General features: G+C 36.4%; 1 long non-coding RNA gene across 1 annotated transcript; it reads left to right on the forward strand.

Moving 5' to 3' along the window:
- Positions 1 to 9,232: 9,232 nt before the first annotated feature.
- LOC137056297 (uncharacterized) lies at positions 9,233 to 22,932 on the forward strand. Its single transcript, XR_010900288.1, has 2 exons — positions 9,233 to 9,398; positions 21,861 to 22,932. It is a non-coding gene; the product is annotated as an uncharacterized lncRNA (long non-coding RNA).
- The last annotated feature ends 334 nt before the right edge of the window (positions 22,933 to 23,266 follow it).

Consider the following 23,266-nt stretch of genomic DNA (forward strand, 5'->3'; position numbering starts at 1 on the left):
AAGCCTGAAAAATGAAATAATGGTCAGAAAAATAATTGTATTTTGAATGAAACTTTTTGTACATGTTGAATATTATATTTGATACTTTAAAGACCATAGAAATGTGTGCAGCAAATATGATAGAGTAAGCTTTACAAGGTTAATACGTGAATGTAAAAACTAAAATGTATTCAGACACATTCAACATTTTCTCACATTATCACAGTTTATTCGCTATAGTTTAGAAAATGGTAATAAAATGTGACAAAAACTCCAAGAAATCCACCTTGATAATGGAAATAACTTTGATAGAAAGGTCAACCAATCAGCTGTTCAATATAATCACACAATTAAATGATAGCAATTTAGGTCAACTAATGACCAAGCAATGCTTCAGTTTGTTCAGCCTGTGCTGTAAAAGGCCACATTAGCAATTAGAGAAAAAACACTTAAAGGACAACTCCGGTGAGAAATGACCCTATAGGGTAATAACAGATGGTTACAGAGTAGATCGTTCTCTGGGATGAGTTTTTTTATGAAAATCGAATGTAAAAGAATTTTATCTCTAAAAACAGATTAGCTTATAAAGCTTGTCTATGGGGCAAAGGGTAAGTGAAATTAAATCACTAGTTAATACCACTAACAAGGCTCAAAATAGCCTCACACTACATGCAAACCAAAGCATTGAGAACTTTTTAAGTGTACAAACAGGCGCCATCTTGGACTAGTCGAGCGACGAACGCTGTGCTAGTCCTGCATCCACTAATAAAACATATATCTGGTGTCTGAATAATTTTTGGTATGACTGTAGAGGTGATAACCCTAAAAACTGACATTACAAAAATGTAAATAAAAAAGGTAGACATGAACTTTAATATAATAACAGATCAATCATGTAAAGTACATGAAGACTGCTTGAATCGTGTCCTAAAATGTATCAGTCCAAAAGGCAAAGCTCATCTAGAGGCAACACTGAAAGCATTGACCTCGGTTTGTTGGTCTTAGTTTAGATACAGATCTTTGCGGTCTTGGGCCTGACATGGATCCGTCCTGGTCCCAGATTCCAGAGGGTTAGTGAGATTTTGTGAGTGTGGCCAGACTTCTGATTTTAGCCCAGAGATGAAATATGAGGATAGCTTAGATGGCTGTGTGTTAACCAGCTACTTTCTTTTTCAACGGTCACTATGTCAACACAAAGTTCAAGAAGTCTACTGATAGGCCTGCTTCAGTAATTGAGTTTAGGCTGGTATTTCACTACCATTAGCATGCTTTCTGATTAGCATGAAGCTAATTACTGCTTTAAAGGAAACACAGATAGAGGCTGGTCCATTACACTTGTCCATTTTAATTTGGGCTCCATACAGAGAGAATATGACTTGCAGACACCAGGCTCCAAATTGAAACCAGGTCAAAGTACACTGAATTACAGGGTAGTGTGCATGCCTTAAATGTTAGGTTGGAAAAGAAATGTAGATGTTCAGCTCAACTCTGGAACCATTTTGGGAGGCCCTCGTCCTCTTTCGACACATAGGTATGAACAGACACTTAAGTATACACACACATACACACTCACTGCATCTATTTTCAGCTCTTGAATGCAGCAGACACAATAAAACAACATTGATACGTGAAGCACACAACAGAACCATTTAATCCCAAATGGATTCAGACACAGTCAGTAGTGGGAGCAGAGGCCCAATCATAGGCTGTAATTTCAGCACATTTATCTCATTTCCTGCGTGCTTTGTCTTTCTCTGCAATAATGGGGTAAGTAATTGGAACAGACTCCAGATAATGGTGAATTCTGACCCTGCCATTCCGTTGCAAGACTGCAAGGATGCTTTGTGGCGACAAGGGAGAAAACTTGGGCAGTTTGCGGTTTCTTACACAAGCACTTGGAGTCGGTAAATGGGGTAATATTGTATTCTGTACTCTCCTTGTGCACTGATTGCATTTGAAATAGTGCTGGATCAGGCCAAGCATGGTTTCATCTTGTGAAATCAGACCATATAAGATTAATGTTCCATCAAACAAAGATAATATAAAAATACATCACTTTTGTGCAATGTGTTTTCGAGCTATTATAATTTACAAGTTTGTTCTGAGGTATCGAGAAAAAAAAAGCCCAGTCGGTTTGGAGGGCTTGTGCAAAATAATGTGTGCAAAGGAAGATTTTTCTCAAAGATTATTTAGTCACACTTTTGTCACATGCACATCACCAGACTTGTACTTCAGTTCAGTTAGAAATATTAATCTTGCACGTAAATATCGTTCAAAACTTTGGGTAGAAATGCTTTTATTCATCAAAGCATTCAGTTGATCAAAAGTGACAGTAAAGACATTTATAATGTTAGAAATGTTAGAAGAATCCTGAATGTAAACACAAGGTTTACATACAAATATAAAGCAGCTGTTTTCAACATTGATAATAGTAGGAAATGTGTCTAGCGCACCAAATCAGCATATTAAAATGATTGCTACACTGTAAAAAAATATTTAAACAATAAGTTACCTGGTTGCCTTAAAATTTTGAGTTAATTAAAAATAAAATTTTGAGTTGATACAATGAACATTTTTGAAAATTGACAACATTTATTCAAATAGTATTAACAGATTTTGAAAGCATATTGGGCCCCACTTTACATTAGAAGGTCTTAAGTACTATATACTTACATCAAAAAATAAGTACAATGTACTTACTGTGTTCAAATTGTATTGCAAAGCAGTTTTGCTGATATTAAGGTGGGATACGGGTAGAGTTAGGGACAGGTGTGGTGGTGTGGGTAAGTTTAGGGGTAGGGTTAGGTGTAAGGGAAGTGCCAACTGTGTAATTACAAATGTAACTACATACATTAATTACTGATGTAATTACATGCAGGTATTTTTAAAATGTAAATACAATGTAAAAACATGTATGTACACAATAAATGCATTGTATCAAATGATTAATTACAATGTAAGTACATAGTAGTTAAGGCCACCTAATATAAAGTGGGTCAGCATATTGGGTAATTGTGTGTGTTTTATTTGTGATGACACAGTGAAACATGCCAAATTGTGCTATTGTCATGATTTATCCAATTTTGTTTGTGGTTAGATAGAATATTTTTTTTGAATTTCTATTTATTAAACCAATTTCCTTCATTGTATCAACTCAAATTTTTAATTTCAATAAACTCAGAATTTTACTTTTTTAAGTGTAAAGGATCAGGACACTGAAGACTGGAATGACTGCTGTAAATTCTGCTTTTGCCATCATATTAACAAATTACATTTAAAACCATTATTTTAAATTGTTAACATTATTCACTATATTACTGTTTTACTGCATTTTTGATCAAATAAATGCAGCCTTGTTGAACATGGTACTTATTTAACAAAAAAATCTTAATCCAAACTTTTGAATGATGCTGTAATTGTACAGTGTAGCCTACATAATTTTGTAGGCAAATCCTCAGCACATATGCAATTTGATTACACCCTATGGGATAAAATAGACAAAGGCATGTGAAATCATATGTATCAAGGCAATCTGTATCTGTAATAATTAGAAACTTCAAGTTCTGTCAGAAACAAAGGTGGTAGGACTGTTTTACTGTAAAGGTTGCAACCGCGGCTGTATGTCTTAGAATAAGCGGTAGGTTTTTATGGTTTTATGGGGTATGTCGTTCGACACCCCTAAGTCCTCCGTTAATCTTCAGATCACAAATGAAGATATTTTTGTTGAAATCCGATGGCTCAGAAAGGCCTTCATTGACACCAATGTAATTTCCCCTCTCAAGACTCATAAAAGGCACTAAAGATGTCGTTAAAAAGCCCATCTCACTAGTTCTACAATAATTTTATGAAGCGACGAGGCTAGTTTTTGTGCATAAAAAATAAATAAATAACGACTTATATAGTGATGGGTCAATTTCAAAACAAAGCTTGGGACTGTTATGAATTAGTGTATCGATTCATGATTCTGATCGGCAAAATCACATGATTTCAGCAGTTTGGCGGTTTGACGCGATCCGAATCATGAATTGATCCGCTGATTCATATAGCTCCGATGCTTCACAAAGCTTCGTTTTGAAATCGGCCATCACCATATAAGTTATTTTTTCAGGGTTTTTTTCGGGGGGTTTTTGCGCACAAAAAATATTCTTGTTGCTTCATAAAATGATTGTAGAACCAGTGTAGTGAGATGGACTTTTTAACGACGTCTTTAGTGCCTTTTATGGGTCTTGAGAGAGGAGGAAATGACATTGGTGTCAACGGAGGCCTTTCTAAGCAAAGTGTGTATGTAACAATATATTGGATCTGTGAAGCTTTTGACAGCAGCCTCTCATTATTTCTCCAAACAGATCCCATTATTTAACAAATTATTGCATATTGCATTTTTCTTCGATATCGTGCAACCCTAAAACATGACATTTTTAAGTGCAAACACTAAAATATTCAATGTACAGTTTTGCCAATAACACTGTAGTTTTATTTACAATTTTGAAAAATATATATTTTTTTACAGTGGGAAAAACCGGCTCGTATAATCAATAATAGCATAAAGAGCATTTTGATGTATTCACATAAATGCACATCCGCGACTGTTATTCCAACCAGAGCATTTTAAAGCCCCCATTAGGTCTTTTTTTACCGCAATGAAAATGAACACTTTTCCGAGCTCCACTTTGGTCTGGGAAATTAGGATTTTATGCAGCTACAGTATTTCCAATGTTTCCCCCTTTCCAAACTGTAAACAAACTCTTAGGAAAGATTTCTAAATGTCTTATCATTCATTTGAGAAGACAAACGGAGTCATAAAGCATTATCTCTGAAATCAATTTTGCCTCTTAAAAACCCCACAGTTCCTCCTAAACTTCCAAATGATCAGAGATCCAGTTTCAGTCTTGTTATTGTGCGAATGAGGCCATCTCTCCGTATATATAGTCCATAAACATCACATTCAGATGCAAACATTTCCTCCCACTGTATTTAATGAGAGTTGAGTTTGGAAATGGTTTGGTTGATGGGAAACACAACCATGCAATTACAGTGAACAGGCCGAAATGAGTGTAACCTAACCTTTGCTGTAGTGTGTCATACTGCTGTGTGTGCAGGCCAGGGCGTCTGCATCCATTTACAGATTGAGATGTGGATTTTAGCCTTTTGATTGCATGTATGTCATTTTTAAGCAGAAATTACAGCAAAAACATAATTACGTAAAGTGTCTGCTGTTATTGGTTGTGTCTAAACAAGCTGTCAGGGGGCTGCTGTCGTTTTTGCTGTTCAGCGGGGTCATTTTCTCCCCCTCTCTTTAAGCCATATGTTATTTTTGGATGAATGGCCCCAAACCCTGCCAGCCCGCTAACACAATGGAAATGCCAGAACACTCTTAATCCTGTAAGAATCTCAGTGATTTTTAACTAATCCATCTGTATGCCGGGCAATTTACCTTCTTCCATAGCATGCCAGTGTCTAAAAAAGAAACTAACTGTGTATCTCTTTACATCCTTTTTTCTTTCTGATACCACCTCACCGCTTCACTGAAGGAGCTCGGTGTTCAAAAATGTCATGATAGGTAGACATCAGCAGGAGAGATCTCTTTAAGGATGAAACAGATAAAAATGTTGCTGTCTGTTGCTTCTCTTCCATGGTGGTTGCGGGCGTCCATTGACACGTGAAAGACAGACCTTTAGCTGGAGAGGGAGGCAGGGACCATACAGACATGTTCTGGATGAAGTGAAATACTGAATCTTGCTTGACTGCTGTTTGTGTTCATAAAAACAAGATAAAACTTGAGCCAATGAGACAGAGTGATTGTTATAAAAATGTCCTTCTAAATGACAGTAAAGACATGATGAGCTTTATAAAGCATTTTAAAAACCTTAAAGGGATAGTTCACACAAAAATTTTAATTACCCCATGATTTACTCCCCCTCAAGCCATCCCAGGTCCTTTTCTTTCTTCAGATAACGATACAGTAAGAGTTATTAAAAAAAAAAAAAAAAAAAGTCCTGGCTTTTCCTAGCTTTATAATGGCATTTTTTGTTATTATTTATTTATTTATTTATTTATTTATTTATTTATTTATTTATTTATTTATTTATTTATTTATTTATTTATTTATTTATTTATTTATTTATTTATTTATTTATTTAATTTATTATTATTATTTAATTTATTTATTTTTATTTTATTATTTTTATTTATACTTATTTATTTATTTATTTATACTTGGCTTATGATATGTATTTATCTGTTTGTTCTGGTGACTTTATCAAATACGGTGCTCTCAAATATGGTTCTCTCCTGTAATATTTTGTTTTTGAAATTACTTTATACTGTTTATATGAATATGATGTGGTCAGAGGGGGGACTGATTGGGGTGGTTGATTGTGTGGAAGAGTTTTTGTTTGTGTGAGTGTGAGTGTGTAATTGTCTGATGTTATTTTGAGGACCCCCTCGAAAACGAGATGTTTCATCTCAAGGGGTTATCCTCTAATAAACTGAAACTGAATGGCAGACCCCAAAAAAGTGCATCCATCCATTATAAAAGTAATCCACATGACACCAGGGGTTTAATAAAGTCCCTCTGAAGAGAATCGATGGAATTTTGTAAGAAAAATATCCATATTTAACATATTATAAAGTAAAATATTGGTAACACTATGGGGAACACATATTTTCATATTAAACTATGTTATTCCCTTAACTAAGACGAGTTGATACATACCTCTCTCATCTGAGTGTGTGCTCTTAATCTCTCTGATGCGCGTTGACGATCTGATAGCATTTAGCTTAGCCCACTAAGCCCAGTTCATTCACTATGGTACCAAACAGAGATCAAGTTAAAAGCGACCAAACACCTCCACGTTTTCCCTATTTAAATACAGCTACACGAATAGCTGAACGACCTAGTATGGTGACACAAAATAAAAAGTCCTGCTTTTCTAAGCGGATTAAAAAGGAAAACTATAATGTATGCCGGAATAGCACTTCTGAAAGTACTTCGACTCGGTGCAGTAAAAAGTCCCGCCTTAAGTGTCTTTTTACTGTCATTTCTCTCATTTCTGTCAATAGGGGGGAGGGGGAGATGAGAGGGAAGATTTTTCAGGCGTGACTTTTTTACTGCGCCAAGTCAAAGTACTCTCAGAAGTGCTATTCCCCCATACATTATAGTTCTCCTTTTTAATCCGCTTATGTATGTATCAACTCGTCTTAGTTAAGGGGATAACATAGTTTAATATGAAAAAGCAGTGCAGTATCCCTTTAAGAGATGTAGAATAAGGTCACGAAGAAAAGGGCATTAATATGTGCTTTATAAGTACTAATAAACAGCCAATATCCTATTAATATGCATGCTAATAAGCAACTGGTTAATAGTTAATAACTGAACCCTAAAATAATAATTGTTACTGGCGCAACGATGACGTAAAAAGGCGCAATTGGTGCGACAAAGACGTTGAAAGTAGCGTAAGTATTTTGCACTGCGAGAGGCGCTACACTTTCTTTGTAAATTGAATACGGAAGGCGATCCGTATTTAACAAACAAATTAAAGCTGTTGGCTCATGGGGGTCACAATTTTAAATCACATATTTCATTATCCCCCATTATTGACACTTTCATTCAAAACAAAGGCATAGCTTAATGATGCCTTTTTTTGTGGAATCATGGAATCATGGAAAAGAATCTGATGTGACACGGGCAGAAATCATATTCATTTAAATGAGCTAATGTAGTAAAGATTTATTAATGTTGCTGTAGAATGAAGCAGGGTGGGGTTGAAAGCTGTTGGAGTGGAACAAGTCCACTTGAGCGATTCGTAATGAGAGATAAGTGCGACACACGGCTCGGTAAGGCATGGTAAAACATGGTATTTATGGTAAATAAAGAAAATGAAATTTAAACTGTAAGACAAACTTTGTTGAGCTATATAACAATGATTCGTTTTCTGTTGATAAATGTATCCAAACAGGTTCTCACCTGGCTAATAAACAGATAATATATTAAAGCGTCTTTGATGTTTCAATGGTTTCTACAAAATAATCGAGGGTAACGTGGGTATGATGTCATTGATAGTCGACGCACAGACATGGTCCGTGTCATTACTTATTCTTGGGATAATGTAAGTTGACAAGTTAACAAAATATATAACATTGTTCTGGTTTTTGTATATTTTAATCCAAAAATCTTACCTATTGTGCATATAATGTCTAACTGTGCATACAAGAAACACAGGCATTCATTTAACTATTACATTTTCAGACAAGAAAGTTCAGAAAAATCCAATTCACTGTCTTTCGCATGATTTCAGACACACAGCTCTTATCGTTCCACCAAAATGGGGCTTGTGCGTTCCTATCCATCATGCATTCCATCAAAGGACACCCTTAAAGTAAGTGACCGTTTAAAACATCATCGTATCGTATCTGCCTGGTCTAGTCCTGTTCGCTCTCCTCATCTCTCTGTCTGTCTCACTGCCCTTTATTGCTTGCCTTTTCTAGACTTTGCAGCCAGTGTGTGCAACTGAAATAAAAAATAATAAAAAACTATATAGACATAGTTTAAATAGTAATAATAATGACAAAAGCACACAGCAAAAATACTAAAAGTTTCAAATTAAAATGGAAAATACAAAAATAAAAACGACACATGCAGTATAATTTAGTCAATGATACTAAAATAAAAACGGTTGAGAGAGTGAGCTGTTTGAGGGTGTTCTTGGCACAAACAGGAGGAGGAAGTGGATGATTTGCTTGAGGGGGGGTTGGAATAGGTAGAGAAACTTTGTCCTTCCAAACTAATTACCCTGAAAACAAACAGCAGCAGAAGTAGGCCAGATATACTTACTGCAGAGAGATGTTTGGCTCAACATTCGGACTTTCTTTGTGTATGTTTATATATATTTAACAAATTTGTCTTTGCCGATACAGTTTTAGTCTGATCTGCATGTCAAGGACTTTTTTGTGCATTGTTGCTCATTTTAGGCATTTGTTTTTTTCATAATTTTCACCCGAAGAAAATGCATAGAGACAAAGTCTCCACAACCCAATTCCCACCCTAACAATTTCTGTCTTTTGCTCTCTCTCTCTCTGTCTTTCTTTCAGTATTTCTATCTCTTCCTCTTTCTCATTTTCTCTCTTTCTAGGATAAGTATTACAGTTAATCAGATTATCACTCTTTTCTCTGAAAAGACCCAGTAGTCAGGCAGATAAAAGGGCAACCCAGAGTCCCCAGGGGTCCTGACAGACAGGGATCAAAGGAGCTGATTATCCAAAGCAATGTCGCTTTGATACCAGAAAGAAAGTGAGATAGAAAGAGCGAGCAACGAGACAGACAGAGCAAGAGAATTCAGATGGATGACAGTGTTTCATCCCATGTTTCAGCAGATGTCTTGGTTTACCTGCTACAGAGTCATCTCTTTGTCCTCTCTGTGGTAGGTCATACCTTGCTTTTATTCTTTCCTACAGCAGCAGGAAAAGACACTCTTGATCTTTCTTCTATTCAGTATTCAATTAAAAATGAGTGTGTGTGTGTGTTTGTGGGAATTCTGTACATACGATAGGCTAAGTGTCTATTATGAGCCTCACCCTGTCTCGAGTCTTGTTTAGGCTTTAAAGGTCAAAGTTCATCTTGCTCTGATAAACTTCATTCCATTAGTCTGATTGTGACCGACTGGCAAAGCTTGGCAGGAAGCAGTGGATAAAGTCCAGAGTGAAAATATAATCCTCTGACATACACGTTCAAGCTTACATAAATCACAAGTTCACGGCAGCACACAGGCGATCTTTGTGCCACCCACTGGTTTGAGAAAGTTAGCGCATTAACTAACTCATAAACTGCTAGTCACCCACTCGCCACACATGTACTGAAGCAGTAAAGGACAAACTCTTTTTCTTGAAATGTTGGTAATCTTTTTTTTAGCAGAATGTGTGCTTAAAAGTTAACACACTGAATGAAGAGTTTGGAAAAAAAAATAAGTTCTGTTATTTGCTCACCCTCGTCACTCCAAACCTGTGTGCTTGAGGTTTTCTGAAGCTCTTGCGGCATCTGAAATCGCATAATTCCCTTCTGTACAGTAGGCAAAAACATAGTATATGACAAAAGAAGTATGCCCAAATTCACAATACTCATAAAAGAGCAGGCAAAAAGTACCTGGGTGACCTACTACTTTCAGTAGAACGCTTTGTGAAATCTAATTACATGGAAATGCATGAATTATATATGTTTATTAAAATATATGGCTGACTAACTACAAGGGAAGAAGGTGTCCCATATGAGATTCCAAGTCAGAGTTCATCACTTAGCACAGAATTAATGGCTCGACTCGTCGAGACTGTTTTCCAAGATGGCTCCTGTCTGTAAACGCGTAATGTACTGTCTTTATAAAGTATCTTCTTATTAAACAGTTTGTACACTTACAAAGATCTCAATGCTCCGGTTTGCATGTAGGGACCCTCATTATGCTACCGTGTTAGTGTGAGTCTATTTTGAACCTTGTTAGTGGTATTAACTAGCGATTTATTTTTAATTATTCTATGCCCCATAAACTAGTGGTATAAGCTATCTGTTTTTAGAGATAAAACGCTTTACATTCGATTTTAATGAAAACGCACCCCAGAGAACGATCTACTCGGTAACCATCTGTTATTACACGGCCCTGTGAAATACCTGATTCTGATTGGTCAATCGCGCATAGCAGCGGTTTGTTATTTCCAGATAACAACCGCTCATACGGGTACTACGAGTTACTCGTAGTACTACGACCGGTACTACTTCTATGCTTAATGCTGGCGCCATCTTGTGGCTTAAGCAGCTGTGGGTTATAATGGAAGACTTCAAGGCAGGTTTCCTTTATAACGTTTTTAATATAGATATTTTTCTTACACAAACGCATCGATTCGAATCAGAAGGCTCTATTAACCCATCGGAGCCGCGTGGAGCACGTTATTTAAAGGACAGCTGCATTTTTTATGGACTTCAAAAACAGCTACAACTACTGCTGGGATTAACGTTAGCCTGGACTTTTTTAAATATAACTCCGATTGTATTTGTCTGAAAGAAGAATGTCATATACACCTATGATGATTTTAGGGTGATTAATCATAGGCTTGGTTTCATTTTTGGGTGAACTAACCCTTTCAGCATTCATTTTCAACATATAGCAGCAATAGATAAAGGCTTAAAGCAGTTTGGAACTGTTTTCCTTTGCGGAAGCTTTGCGGAAGAGCTAATAAAATATTTAATCTCAAGACAATATTTTGTGTCTAATTTATTTTAGACTAGTAGCCGTGTAATAAGCGGGATAATGTACACCCAGCCGGTCGCTATCGCAGAATAAACTCCTTCAGAGTGATGCAACCGCTCCGCTTCGCATCAGGGTCCTGATCACTCTGTCGGGGTTAATTCTAAGATAACAACCGGCTGGGTGTACATTATCCCTTACTTAATTACCCCTAGGTTTGTTTTTCCTTTAGAGGAACTGTATGTAAGAAACGTATTTCAATTAATCATAAAATAGCCCTGATATGTCACTAGACATTAAGAAATCATGTTAATTTCGAATTCTTATATTCCTGACAACAGTAGTCTGGCCAGGATATTGTCATTTTAAAGTTGTTATTGCAGCCCTCAACTGATGTTGATGTTGACATGTTTTGGCCTGGAGCTCCGCCCTCCACCTATCGACCAATCACAAAGTCAGTAGTGTTTCTGCATCCGGGTTGCCAGCTCTAGTTACCACAGCTGCAGCTACAAATGTTCCTGCTGATCCTGGAGCCTATCTGGCAACCTCGAGTCAGGGGGGGAGGGGAAGAGGGGATACACCACTCTACCATCATTTGAAAGTGATTGCAGTAGCAGTTTTGGCCACAATCTTACATACACTTCCTTTAATAAAAAAATAAAAAAATAAAAATGCAATGTGCAAGAGAGTATGCGATTTCAGATACAGTCATAGTGAGACAGAGGCTGTCAGGTTTCAATTTTTTTAGTTTTAACCAAATCTTTTAGATTAACCAGTTAATTTGGTTCAGCATTTGTACTAAACAAACTGCTCACTTACTTAATTTGACAGTTGGGAAAAAATAATGTCCTCAACTACTGTCGTAAGATCTGTCATCCTACAACAGGGGATGCCATCGCACGTGCATTTGTTGACATGACAACCCTGATAGCCCTGAACTAGTGATGCGCGGGTCGTCTCATAACCCGCGGACCCCGTATCTATTTAATGGTCGCGGGTGCGGGGCAGGTTGTAAAAATATATACAGCGACTGGATGCGTGAGACCACGTGATTTGCCTGTCTGACGTCCATTTCTTGTCTCCTACCAAGGATATATTTTGAAATTGACAGGGATTTTTGACTTTTATTTTGTATTTCCAGTGCGACCAAAAATAGACTAGGCACCTAAACACAAGCATTGACTAGAATGGGCGTGATCAGCTCCGGTAGCCGTGTAGCAGCCGTAATGCGCCGCACACGTGTTCAGTGTAAACGAGGGGTAACAGTTCCCCTGAACACTGCAGGAGGAGTTCACAGGTGTTCTTCTGGCATCGCGTGTGAAATGTCTTCATCCCAGGTACAGTCAGTGGCATGTTTCAGCATGTCATATGAATATAATTTCATGGGTTTTATTTATTTTTTATCACGCTGCTCATGTTTACAAGCCAGTGTCATTATAGTAGTCTATTGGTTACCGTTTTACAGAATCTATATGATACTTCAGTTCAATGTTTGAGTGGTAGGTAATCACCATAACAAGCATGACAGCACATGTTGATCCTCGTCCTGCCTTTAATCACATCACTTTTTCGTTTCCTCTTATTGCTTTCCTCCAACAAAACCTTTTCTTTCTTATTTGTCTCAGCTGCTTCGGACATGACTATATTATCCGACGAACAAAGTTGGGCTCGCACATCCGAATTTAAGGAAGTGTGGGTGTTGGTGGAAGTGACGTATATGCCGTAAAGCAGTCGAATTTTGTAGTTCTTTTTGTTCTCGGGTTACTACTCGAAACCCGAAGTTTAAAAGTACGATTAAAAACGATACAGACCCCATCAAGCTATGGCAGACGTGTCATTCAACCTATTGTAAGTCGATGTATCATCAAAAGAGTCTTGAAAATATATTATGAAGGTTAAAAAGTTACCTAATGCTGCATTAACATGAATTGAATATGAATTGTCATTGAATGGAAAATTGAGTGAGTATTCTTCTACAGATAAAAAAAGTCAAACAGCTTTGGAACAACATAAGAGCGAGTAAATAATATAAGAATTTTCATTTTTGGTTTCCTTTTCTTAAATTAATTAGTGATAAACATTTAAAGCCTAAATGTACTTAAAATTAAATTCAATCTCTTGAACCATCGAAAATACATTTGGTCCAAAAATAACAAAAACTACGACTTTATTCAGCATTGTCTTCTCTACCGTGTTTGTTTTCAATCTGCAAACAAAGATTTGAACGGTCATGAATCAGCTTATTGATTCATGATTCGGATTGCATGTCAAACTGCCAAACTGCTGAAATCATGTGACATTGGCGATCCGAATTCTGATTCGATTCACTGATTCATAACTGTTCAAATATTTGTTCACGGATTGAAAACAAACATGGAATAGAAGACAATGCTGAATAAAGTCATAGTTTTTGTTATTTTTGGACCAAAATGTATTTTCGATGCTTCAAGAGATTCTAATGAACCAACTGATGTTACATATGGACTGTGTTTTATTACCTTTCTGGACATGGACAGTAAAACTGGACACTTAAACTGCATTCCGAAGATGAACGGAGGTCTTACAGGTGTGGAATAACATTAGGGTGAGTCATTAATGACATACATTTCCTTTTTGGGTGAACTAACCCTTTAAGTTACTAATTCCTAGGAACGACATTCCTAATATTAGGATCCAAAGGAAGCTTATGCAGCAACTGTGTTCTTCCACAACCTGAATAGCACAATATCTTGCTGTCTTCTTCATCATGTTTATTGCTGCTGGCTAACGTGATCCAAACGGCTCCAGGTGGGCGGGTCTACTGAATTAGACGTGCTCTGGATGTGCTTATCATTCTGTTTCGTCACTTGATGACGTCAAGATGCGGCACACGATTGTTTTCTGGGCCTATAAAAACTTTTCTTTGACTACCAAGGACGTTTTTAGCTCTGAAACTTACAGGATATTCTTATATTACCATGACCTTTTATTTATCAAGGGAAAGTTGATTTCTCAATTCATCAGCCCTTTAAGATATGTCAGTGCTAGTTGTTTTTAGTTACGATAGCTCAAACATGCATTTTAGTCTGGGTCTAGACTCAAGTATTGTCTGTGAAACCGGTCATATATGTTAGTCAGAAGAAGAAATGGGTTATGCTCATCTACAGTATTTCCTTTTAAGGTATCTTGTGTAAAAGTATGTTATAAGCAAAAAATAAATAAAAATAAGGCCTGTACCAGAAACGCTATGACCTGTTTTTTATGGAATGTGTTGTTAATAACCCCCATTCCTAAATGTTTATCTTTGTGAGAAACTGTACATTAGACAAAAGTCTGTTTTCTGGCTCCGTCTGTCATTTATTGGGTCTGTGAGGAAAACACTACAGTCTCTCATATGATCACATCGGCTTTGAATGTGTGACCATCTGCCTTCATAGTAACCACAGGACACATTTGTTTTAGTGATGTCACATGCTTCCGCCCTTATGCAGACACATAGCTGGCTGTGCTTCTTTGCTATCTGGTAGTGTAGAGATGGAGAGGAGCTGGAAAGTGTTGCTGAGATAGGAGACACTTTCCTTACCTTTTAGCGTCTGACCTCAGACCATTTGCCTGGCGATACTGAGTGAGATTGAGATACAGTTCAGACTGAAGCACAACTCTTTACACAGTCGCATACTTGACCATCAATGCTGTAATGGAGGGAAAGAGAGTACATGTGTGCTTATATCTATATTTGTTTTTGGTCATAGATTTCTCATCAATAAAGTTCAAGCATAATTTACTCATGCCTTTGAACATTTATATTGACAACATAGTTGGAAAAAAACACTTCTATTCAACAAGGACACAAATGGCCTTATTTTAATGATCTGAGCGTATGTTCTGAAACGCATGGTGCAGGTGCACTTAGGACATGTCTGAATCCACTTTTGCTAGTTTAACGATGGTCAGCGTAACAGAGGCCAGCTAGTAGTAGTTCCTGTTTGAGTAAAACCTCACTCCTCTGACCTCAAGAGACGCTCTAGCAACTGACGCTGGAGGTTGCAGCCTTTAGCCTCCTTTTTAGAGTGTCTGACTCTCATGCTGGTGGACCTGGGTTTGAGTCCCGGTCCGAACAGAAGGGGTTACATCAACATGCCAGGCGCATGGTCCATAAGGGTTGTCCGTAGTTTCTTAATGAGTAATGGGTGTGTTTTGAGCATAATGTGCAATAAACCAATCAGAATCTCATCTCGCATTCCCTTTAATAGCCAGTTGTGCTTGCACCATGGAGGATTAGTTATTTAGATGGCATAATTTGCGAGTGGAAAGACTGAAAGCTTCTCCAGAGAGGAATCCTTTTATTTTAAACATTTTTGTGTGCTGCTGCCCTGCGTGTAATAAGCAGTATATTACTAATGCGTCCTTTAAATAACACATAAAATACTATTGACTTTAGACAGGTTTGAGTTGGTCAATGGCACAGTCGTTTTCAGTTGCCTCAAAATAGTAAATCGCCAACAATGAAACACACCTCATTTTCAGACCAGCATGGGCGAACAGATGGGCTCGACTCGAATGCATTTGCTATTTAAACAGTGCGGCACTAGAAGTGAAAATGATAACTGTGCCGGGCTGAAACTAGCAAAAAACACGGTGTATTGTGCCGGGTGTATGATAGGGCTCATAAAGTCACTACAATGTTGCAAAAGTAAAGAAAATGTATAATTTTACAAAACGTATCTATTTCAAATACATTTTTTCAACTTATTTATCAAAGAATCCTGAAAATATACCACAAAAATATTAAGCAGCACAGCTGTTTTCAACATTTAATAAGTTATGTTTCTTGAGCAGCAAATCAGCATATTAAAATGATTTCTGAAGGATCATGTATCATTACGGATTGGTGTAATAGCTGCTGAAAATTCCATTTTGTGATGGAATCACATGAATAAATTACTTTTTTCTTTCCTTTTTTTCTTTTCTTTTTTACAATAAATCAAAATAGAAAACTTTAAATAAATTAATCTTTTAACTGTGCAGCCCATGCTTAAAAATGAGGAATGAGTCTTAACATGTTTCATCATATCTCTTAAAAGCTCTCTTGAGATAGCATGACCCTTGTCCAACAAGTGCAGCACGAAATGTCCTTGTCTCTAAAACTATTTTCTTCTCTGTCTAGGAATGTTATCTGGTGGCCTCTCCTCCTTAATGGTTCCATCTCACTGCAAAGTGAACAGTGTATTAGCTTGATATAATGGGCTTTTTAGTTGTCTGCATGAATATTTCAATTCAAGAGAAAAAGAAAATTTCTGTTTTCAAAAGAAAAAATTATAAAGAATGTTCATGCTGCTTGCTTCCATAAAGTGGATTTGTCAAGTGACTGTCAAGCTCCAAAAAGGATGTAATGCATTTTATACAGTGCATCTGAAGTTTTCACAGCACTTCACTTTTTCCATGTTAAGGCCTTATTCCAAAATGGATTAGATGCATTATTTTTTCTCCTCAATTCTACAAACAATACCCCATAAAACAACATGAAAGAAGTTTGTTTGAAATCTTTGTAAATTTATTTAAAAAAAAAAAAAAAAAAAAAAACATCTATTTAAGTATTTCCTTCGCTCGATACTTTGTTGAAGCACCTTTTGCACCAATTACAGCATATAGAGTATGATGCTACAAGCTTGGCACACCTATTTTTGGGAAGTATCTCCCATTCTTCTTTGCAGGACATCAAAGTACAACGAGTGCAAACGAATCCTTATGCTTTTGAATGGCTCACGCAGTATTTTTGATATCATATGCGGATCGGTCCGCGCAGCACCGATGCATCTTGAACAAGCCGGTGTGTTTGTATTTCTTGCTGCCTTGCTAGCGTTTCTAAAGAGCTAGCGAGAAAGATGAGACGTATACAGTGACATAAGACCTAGCTGTGTGGTGGCTTTCTAGCCTGTGGAAAGCCAAACCAGTTCTTAAAGGCTCTGAAGTCGAACCAACTTAGAACTGACACTAGCACTGGCTCATAGCACTCGGTTCATTCTGGTGGAAAAGGGGTAAGAGTGGCCATTGGGTTCTTGGTCACCTCCCTAACTAAGGCCCTTCCCCCCCACTTGCTCAGTTTGGCCAGGCGGCCAGCTCTAGAAAGAGTCCTTGTGGTTCCAAACTTTTTCCATTTACGGATGATGGAGGCCACTGTGCTCATTGGGGGCTTCAATGCTGCAGAAGTTTTTCGGTACCCTTCCCCAGATCTGTGTCTCGATACAATCCTGTCTCAGAGGTCTACAGACAATTCCTTGGACTTCATGGCTTCTGAGCTTTTTCTAGTTTTCTGAAGTCATATAGCTTTGTGTGAGGAATGAGAAATTTAAATTTAAAATGATGGTCACTATTATATTATAAGAAAAAGTCGGACATCCTGCTATGTATTACTCTTTTATTGTATTCCATGTAAAGTCATTAAACACATTTAAAATGAAAGGTGAGTGACAGAGTTTTCATTTTTGTGTGAACTATTGCTTTAAGCGTATAGTTATGCAGTTCCAGCCAAAACACATACTGAACATGACCACCAGGTTGCTATGTGACACATACACAGAAACACACACTTACAAACATCACCGAATGCCTTAATAAGTTGCAGAAGACATGCATTACATAACACCCCAGACCCTAAGGAACATAAACCACACACAAAGATGGTTAAACAAACACTGACCCTTAGAAAGCTTTTAGGACATTTTATGAGCACTCTCCCAAGATTACATGCTTATGACACACCCTGTAGAGACATGTTCCCTGAAAGTTTCAAGAATGAACGCTAGCATACACATGCACACCAAGCAGAGAGTAAACACAACTCGACTGTCCTTGAGCGTTTGTTTGTGGCAGCTCTTAAAGCCATGTCATTTATTGATGTGGTTTTTCCTTTCATTGGCCTTTTAGCAGCGTTAAAATCAGAAATCAGGCCCTTTAATCTCTTTGTAAGATTGTTAATATGACTCCCTTGTCCACACTTGTCTCGGATGAAAGCATTGTATACAAACTGCTGACTTCATATCCTGCCATACCTCAAATATAAATTCTTTAAAAGTTATGTTGTGCAGTTTTCTGTGCCTGGTGTTGATACACTAACGGTCAAAAGTTTGGAATGATTTAGTGCTCAAGAAATATTTCTTAGTGAAAAGAGTGTTGAACATTAGTGTTGAAAAGAGTTTTTTATGTTTAATATTTTTGTGGAAACCATAATAACGACCCAAAGTATGAAGTAAGATTAGAAAAAAAGAAAAAAAAACGTATTCAGCAAGGACACATTACATTGATCAAAAGTGTTATTAAAGTATTTTAATATTACAAAATATTTCTATTTCAAAAACCTAACTTTCTATTCAACAGGAAGTCTTGAAAAAAAAAATGTATCACTGTTTGCACAAAAATATTAAAGGTAAAAATTGGTTAAAAAACTTTTTTTTTCCAAATTTGTTTAAACGTTCTTTATATATCAATACATAATTAAAATGTAAGTACTCAAAAAAAAAAAAAAAAAAAAAGTATAATATTTGAGTGTCTGTAGACCTGTCACGACTGTTTTAAAGACAGCTCATTATTTCCATTCACTCCACCTTCTTCCTTCTGGGCTCTTTCCAAAGCCACGCCCCCAAAATACATGAACGCGCCTCACCGACCAATCAGCTGGAAGACGCATTATTTACCTGAGAGGAGCGGTGTGCATGTAGTGACATCATTTCAGAATCACATGTAATAAAAAATCTAACTTTATCAGTATGAATATAAACAAATAAGATGTCTTATAGTACTCACTATCAAGCTAGAATACCGGTACTGGTAAAGTTTAAAATATATATATTTTTTATTTGGTAACAAGCTAGTTTTATTTATAAGGCAAATCTAAAAACGGGTAGCAGTGATATATTTTTTTCCCAATAACATCAGTTATACTGTGATGAAGATGAATTTTGTGTAAGATTCATAACATATACTGTGTTTTGCATGTAAGAGTTTCCATGATGAAAGCATTGTTGATTAGTAGTAGCTAAAGCTAACTTAGTTCTAAAAAAAGTTCCTGGATGCAGTGTACTAGCTTTACACATTCATTTTGTTATCTAAAGTTAAATTTAGCGAAATTCAACACGACAGTAATCAACTTGAGCTAAACATTTTGAGTATTTATCATCTCTACTAATGGCTAAGTGTATAACATTCTAACTTTATGCTAAGTAATGTTATGTTATTAGGCAGCTACATGTGCTAGTGATACATGCTTCATGAAAACATAAACTGAACAAAAATGTATAATCAAAATGAAAGATTACCTGTCCAGCAGAAATACAGCCAGCAATGAGTCGTTTTTCAGCCCCTTTAGGTCCCTCAGTTCTCGACATCGTTGGAAAGCTACGCTGATATTTACTCGCGTTTGATTTCTTTGTTTATCCAAAGACTTCTTGTGCATTGCCTTTACATGTAGGCCTACTGTCTACATTGCATTGTTTGCCTTCGCTGACTGCAAAACCCGGCACCGTACATTTTGAATGCTTTTGCTCTTCCTAGGGGTGCGTATGTGTGGGCAGAACCTGTAGCGAAAGTGGTGGTCGCCATGGTAGCGAGAGAGAGTGACATTCGCCCAAGCCAATCACTTGTTTCGTCCCGAACGAAAATAATGAGCTGTGTTTATTGCAGATTAAAAAGTCTAGTCACTTGATTTTTACTCTCTTTTTCAGAGTACTTACATTTTAATTATGTATGGACATATAAAGAAAGTTTAAACAAATTTGGACAAAAGTGTTTTAGATCATTCTTACCTACCCTACCTTTAAACATTTTTTCAACATAATAATAATAATAACCATTTTTAATAACTTATATTAACTGAGCACCAAATCACCATATTAGAATGATTTCTGAAGAGTGATGTGACACAGTAATGGCTTCTAAAAATTTGAAAATAGATTATATTTTAAAATGTATTTACTTTAAATTGTAATTACATTTAAGATTATTACTGTTTTACTTTAATTTTAATCATAAATGGAGCCTTGGTAAGCAGAAGAGACTTCTTTTAAAAACATTAATACAGACTTTTCATGGTGCACAGCAAATTGCAACCAGATTTTAATACTTCATAATAAAATGAACGTGTGTGTGGGCGTGTTTGTGTTTTTATGCTTGTTGGTGTTAGGCTTGTAGATTTGTGTGTGTTTGGTATGTGTGTTTGTATGTTTTGTCTTGTACTCTTTTGAGGCCTGCAGTTCTGACCTTTGAACTCTGTCCTTTGTTCTCTCTCTCCAGTGGCAGAATGAAAGCGATCAGTGCGTCTCTCCTGCCGAATATCTCCATCTCTCCAACTGTGCCAAAGCGACTGTGTAGATTCGGGTTCTTTTGTGGGATTAACAAAACATTGGTTTAGCGTAATCACATACAGCTCAATGCATTCATAGGCCCGTGAATATACATAGACATTATTTTAAAGTAGGTAGTTCAGTCAAAAATATATATTTAAGAAGGATTTTTTAAGCTGCATGTCTTTTATACTGCAAATGTGAAAAGCCCTAAAAAATGACCAAATAGTGCCATAATGGTAGTTCATAAGACTCTGATGTTATATTTAAAGTCTTCTGAAGTCATATAATAGCTTTGTGTGTGTAGACAAACTTGTGCTGCAGTTGGTTTCCATGTACCACACAAAAATAATAATGTTTGGAATCATAGATGGAAAAAATGAATTACATATTTACATAAACTACAGAAAGAAATTATCAGAAACTTACATTTCACTCTTTTCCACACATAACAATATTATATGATCAGTGTTGATTTAGTATATATTTTTTGTATTTTATTAATATATTTTGTATTTTGTGTTTATTAATATTTAGAATTACATTGTGTTTATTATTATTATGTTCTTTTTTCATTTTACTTTTTTACTATTATTATTTTTTTTAATATTTTTTGTATAGTTTTGGTTTGTTTAATTGCCAACACTTTAAAATGCGTCTCCATTAATTAACATCAACTTTAAAAGAAAAATACTTCTAAAGCATTTATTAATCTTAATTAATGTTAATTTGAATCAAAAAGTTGTATCTGATAATATTGGAGTGAACTTGAACTAACAAAGAAGAAGTATTTTCTATTTATTGTTTATGTAAATATATATATATAAATGTTTTCCATATATAAAGTCACCATTCAATGTCGTTGTAAAGAAAAAAGCAGCTTAAACATTCTGCTAAATTTCTCTTGTTTTTGTTCCACATAAGAAAGTCCTACTGGTTTTGACCGCCATGAGGGCGAGTAAATGACGACAGTATTCTCATATTGGGGTGAACTATCCCTTTAAAAACAAATCAATTAGTCTTTTTCAAAATGTTTTATAAATTCACAAGTTAAGCTCTGTTACAGTCCCATGTGTACCTAACAAGACCCGTTCGATGACCTTTGACCTGAGAGGAGTAATCGTAGCCCAAACATGTCTCCTCCTGTGCCAACAAACCTGGTTCGAGTTACACTTTTAATAGGCAGGTTTAAAGAGGGCAGAGGGAGGTGGAGTGTGGAACAGATCAGAAGTTCTTTCCTAAATGTCCTTTGTCGTGACTTTGCCGTGTTTGATGTCTGTGCTGTTGACTCTCTCACTCTTTCTCTACCTCGCTTTCTCTCTCTCTCATTTCAAAGAGATGGAAGAGTCATCTGCCTCCCGCGGTCTGCCAACGCACAGACCACCAGGGGAAGTAAGGGAGCGAAAAAAGAAAGGAAGAGAAAGATAACTGGAGAGATTGGACAGTCGGGAGCTTTTGAAGAGAAGAAAGACTGAATTCTGCCGCAAGAACAGCGATAACGGACATGGGGTCCCACTGGGGGACGGGATGGAGGGTATATATGAAATATGAAAGAAGAAGTGAGAGATTTGAGAGTGATAGAAAGCTTTGGTGAACAATTTTAAATGCTTGTTTCTTAATAGATGCTATTTTTTTCTTTCTTTCTGTTTAAACTGGCAGGATAGTTTTATCTGTTTGCAGAACATGTAGACAGTGTGGACTGTTGTCCTTTCACCTGGAGCCGAGGCTCATGAACTATATGGTTGAGAGTGTTGGGAAATCTACATCCTCTTCCATGGTTGGCAAATTTCTGTTGACTGAATACATCAGTTAAGAATCTGAAAAGGCTTTTTCAGGCCATTTATAGAAGTTCCCTGCTAGGAAGAATGAGAGAAAGGTAAAATTTGACAATACAGCAATATTTTGCTGTATATGCGCTAGCAAGGCCCATCCTATGCTCTCTCATAAACAGAGATGAGAGAGCATAGGATGAATAGATCAATAGATGGATGAATATGTGAAGTGAGTCAGTATACAGCTATTCGCTGTCCCTGTGCCCTTTCTGTCCTCTCTGTGCTATTTGGATAAAATCTCTTTTATCTCCGCTGGTGCCAGCCTCTGATGCATAAACACTCCAGACTGGCTCCTTTTGCTTTTGATAGAGGGAGAGAAAATGAAAGGAAGCAAAAATCGCATTAGTGTTGCAGCATCAATAAGAACATCCCGTGTCCGGCCTGTCTTTCATTTCATTTTACACTTCTTCATTTGTCTTACACAGTTCTCCTTGAACTGTACTGAAGTCATCCATGTTAATGTGCTTATATAAGAATTGATTGTCTCACGTTGATTTGGTATTTTTTGGTCATTTTTTAAATTTTCTTTCCATCAACGTGTGTGAGTTAATTTGAATTAAAATAGTTTTTCTTCTAGTTTTCTTTTTATTAAATTACTATACCTGTTAATGTTGTCTGTAAAACTTATGGGTCCCAGGCCATCATTTTTAATGGCCATTTTCACTGACTCAGCTACACTGAAAATACTTTGTTGCAGTAAAAAATTAAAAAAAAAAAATATATATATAATTTTTATACATTATTATGAAAGCTTGTTTCTGCCACAAAATAAAACATTTTAAAAAATAATTTCAAATTCTCGCAATTCTGACTTTATATCTCGCAATTCTGACTTTATATATCTCACAATTCTGACTTTATATCTCACAATTTTGACTTTATATCTCACAATTCTGACTTTATATTTCAC

This window comes from Pseudorasbora parva, chromosome 21 (genome assembly GCF_024679245.1).
Source record: "Pseudorasbora parva isolate DD20220531a chromosome 21, ASM2467924v1, whole genome shotgun sequence".
Taxonomy (NCBI): domain Eukaryota; kingdom Metazoa; phylum Chordata; class Actinopteri; order Cypriniformes; family Gobionidae; genus Pseudorasbora; species Pseudorasbora parva.